This window comes from Apium graveolens, chromosome 4, assembly GCF_009905375.1.
Source record: "Apium graveolens cultivar Ventura chromosome 4, ASM990537v1, whole genome shotgun sequence".
Lineage (NCBI taxonomy): Eukaryota > Viridiplantae > Streptophyta > Magnoliopsida > Apiales > Apiaceae > Apium > Apium graveolens.
This window is the reverse complement of record NC_133650.1, coordinates 116052872-116057080: the sequence shown is the minus strand read 5'-3', so window position 1 is coordinate 116057080 and position 4209 is coordinate 116052872. Positions and strand designations below refer to the sequence as shown.

The 4209-nt window shown below is 33.9% G+C and overlaps 1 long non-coding RNA gene across 1 annotated transcript; it reads right to left on the bottom strand.

The window, feature by feature from the left end:
- Positions 1–926: 926 nt before the first annotated feature.
- Positions 927–1848, bottom strand: LOC141716864 (uncharacterized). The gene is made up of 4 exons (XR_012573394.1): positions 1707–1848; positions 1531–1612; positions 1326–1451; positions 927–1170 (listed from the first exon to the last, which is right to left on the bottom strand). It is a non-coding gene; the product is annotated as an uncharacterized LOC141716864 (long non-coding RNA).
- Between the last annotated feature and the right edge of the window lie 2361 nt (positions 1849–4209).

The following is a 4209-nucleotide window of genomic DNA, read 5'->3' as shown; positions in this document are numbered from 1 at the left end:
AATCGTATGAGAAATATAAATGATCTAGATGTGATTTAACCCTCTTATTTTAGGAGTGATATTATTTACCTCTTGTGTGAGCTAGACTATGAAATGCGTGGCCACGCTCAAATATTGATTTGATATGATAGTCTACTCATTGATCAAGGAAACTTGGATTAAACTATGATGAGTATGACACATTACATGCCTCTAGTTTAATCTATAATATTTGGTTAAAGGGATTATATTACATTATACATTATTCACGAAATGTTTAATCGATCATCGATTCAATTATTATTACTTGGGTAACAATGATGTATTACTAGATGCCGCTCATTATTTACGATTTTAAATTAAATTTAAAATTCATTGTCAACATAATAATGACCTATAGGGTCACAAGAATGCTTGAAGGATTATTTAATTTAAATTGGATTTAAAATAAATTAAAGTAGTTTGAATTATTTTATAATATTAATTAAGTGTGGCTTAATTAATTAGATAAATAATGATATTCGAATTTACTAATATCAATTATGAAATTCAGTTGTTAAACAATTAAGTGTGACTTAATTATTATACAAATAGGAATTTTGAATTAATAATAACTCCTAATTAGTTAAGAGTTATAATTCATTTTCTACTCTCTATATAATATCTCTTGCGTGGCTGATTTTGTGGGCAAGACTTTTACTAAAACCCTAGCCACGAAGAGAGAAGATGGAGAGAGCAAGAAGAAACGAGTTTGTGCTAGTACACATCCAATCCTTGAGTTCATGCATTCGTGTGGATACCGATAGAGCGTAGATCGCGAGAGCGAGATGCGTGGTGATTGAACAATCTTTGGATATCCATTATTCAACCAATTTATAAAGTTTCTTAAGGTAAAGAATCTGATATACGAATTAAATATATTTTTTTGAATGGATCCTGCGGTGGGTTTTGAAAATTCTGGTTTTTCACGTTTTTAATTACTGTTTTCGTTGTATTTATGTGCTCAAAATCCGTCACTTTGAAGGTCCAGACTTTTTCTTTTCGGTAGATTAAAGAACATTTTTGGAGTGACAAAACCTCCAACCCTTCGAGCTATGCCTGAATGCTTAGGGGTTCTAAGTGCCGCATTCGAAACATCATCAGTTCCAGATGGTATGAATTCACCCTTCTCCCTCTTTTCGAGCAAGCCATCTTAGAAATAAAACAAGAATAAACCTTAATTACCAAATGAACAATTTCTTTTTCTAATTCAGGCATATATAATAATTATCTAGCACCTACTTTTCATTTATGTTGATTATAAAAATAATAAACTCTCACTCATTTAGAAAAAAATAATAACTCACAATTTTGGCCAATACTGCTTCTTGTTCTTCATCAACCTCCTCGTCATCATTCTTTGAATTTCAAGCCCTTTTCCAAAATATTGCTCGATCAGGTTCCTCTCCGACCTTTAATTTCCCTTTCTTTATCTGTTTAAAATGAGAAAAAAAAAAATTAAAAGGTGCTATTAAAAACTGAATTTTTTATTGACATTACTCGTGTTCTTACTTCTTCCTCTTGCAAACCAATGTACTCCTTCCTTGACAAACGATGATGATATTTTTACTTACACACTCTTTCGCCTTGCAGGCTGCTTAATTTGTGCAATATACAACAATCAGTAATATTATCATACCAGCCACTTGTCCAAACTAATTAATACATGTTAAGAAATATATACATACCGACCACTTGTCGCCTACCCTCTTCTCGACAAATCGTGTCCAAGGTTCTTTACCGACAAACTGATATTTTTTTGGAGGCCTCCTCTTTTATTTCTTGATCCACAAGTGGCCATCTTCTATGTCGATAGGAATCATAATCCTGGCCAGGTGCCCTATGTAGGATTGCAAGGTACGCCTATTATTTCCTACAAGAACTCCAAATTAATTCTATAATATTTTTAAATATCTTTCGCTGAGCCTTCTTCACCTCTACTTTGTGAAGAGAGGAAACACCTCGCACAACTCCCTTTTTTGTAGAACTAGTTGCTTGCTCGACATCACGTATTTCAGATTGAGGTTCTGTTGGTGCTTGTTCATCCAACTAATCACAAGGCTAAGATTCTTTGACCTCCGGCGACATCTGCTTAGAATCTTTGGAAGTGTCAGGATCTTTTTTGGATTTTTTCTTTATTATTAGTTCTCTGTTTCTTTGCCATTTTGTCCTTCACTCTGTTAAAAAAATCATATATGCATTAGTCACTCTGGTAAGTAAACAAGACAGTCTCCACAAGTGCACATAAATTGGGATAAATAATACATGAATAAAAATGCGTAATGAAATTAAAATAACACAAAATGGTAAGAGTAGAAGCATGTTGTTCATTTACTCACAACAATTACATAAAAATATACATGTTGGTTTAAGTAAATTGACACGTGCACAACATAGAAACTGAAAGTACACAAAGCTACTTTATATTGATCATTATTTAACCCAAATTCCCTCAACATCAGGCCTTACACTATGCATAACATCGTTAATAGTCACATCATGAGGGATGTTTGAGCAGAAAGGGGGATGTTTCATGATTGTGTCACCCAAGTCATCGTTATTATATTGCTCTTGATAGCCTCGAGTTATGGAAGTCAATATGATGGACCAATTAGGATCAACCAGATCTTTAATATAAAAAACCCGATTGACTTGCTTAACAGAGATATATTTATCCTTCTTGTGGCCCTATCGATTAAAATCCACAAGTGTAAAGCCAAGATTATTGATCTTTATGCCTTTATCATTCTCTGCCCATTATTCAAGAACAATGGGAATTTGAACGCATGGCGATCCAATTCCCATACTTCCAAGATTACGCCATAAAAGATCATATCGCTCTCTACGAGGTTTAAATGCTTGGCACTGGAAAATTGGACCGCCATAACAATAACAGGAAACCCCACTATTTTTGAACAACACGTGCATCATCTCGGTCCTTCGTAAAATATCGGAATCCGTTGACTGAATAACCTTGATAAGTTAAAATATAAAATGAAGGTTTTCTAGCAAACCATCGTATCGTTTCTGAAACACCTTTGCGATTTTCTTTCATTTGATTACTGACTTACAATTATATTATTAAAACAAATAGCCGTCGATTTCAAAGTCTAATTAACAACCATTTAAGTGCACAATAAAAGATCTAATTATGATACATACTTTTTTTGAAAACAACCAGCAAATAGCCGATTGTGCTCTCCCATGAGCCAATGCACAGTCTTCCTTTTCCCTCGGTATATTTCATCCAAATATTCCTCGTGCATTCTGAATCAATAAATACATATAAAAAATAGCCGCAAAAATACATCCTCAAACAATGAGGAATTGGAACAGAAAAATGAACAAAATAGCTCACATAATATAGGGATACACTTCAATATTATTTTGAAGGACATGTAGATGCACTTTATCTCGCTCTTTTTCTTCCACCACCTTGATTAGCACCGCAGATAATCCACCAGATTTCTGGTCTTGCTCAACTAGAAGACCGACAGTTGTACATGTCTGCCTAAGAAACTTTGTACAAAATTCTATCGATTCTTCTTTAAAGTAACTTTCTGCCATACAACCTTTGGGATAATATCGGTTCCATACATAACTATTTAGCACTTTATTGAATCATTTGAAGGCTTACATCTATCTATAAAATACTGGTCTGCATAAATACAGTTCTTGAACCAAGTGGACTATGGATTCGACTAACTGACTAGCTTGATAGCTTGCTTCGGATACTAGGCGTTGTAAAGAATAGTAGTTTACTAGAGATGGAACATTATATCAAAAATGATGCAGATAATATCTTTTCCAGATCACATAAGGTTATTATTACATCTGATTGTAACTTAAGAAGTTTTGATACATCAACAACTTTGCTTTACAGATCATTGAAAAAGAAACACAGTCTTATGATTGTGACCCTAACATTCTTTGAAAGAACGAAGTGAATTGAAACGGGGAGCAATTGATGGATGAGGATGTGGCAGTCATGGACTTAAAGCCGTGTATCTTCAAATCAGACATGGATACATAATTTTTGATGTTCATAGACAATAATGAGGTCAAAATTTTCTTTTTCCCTTGGTTTGACAATGTAAAAGGGGAATGAGGCAGATAGGTGTTCTTTTCACCTACTTGTAGAGCTAAATCATGTCTAACACCCATATCAACCATGTCACGATGGGCAGCCAC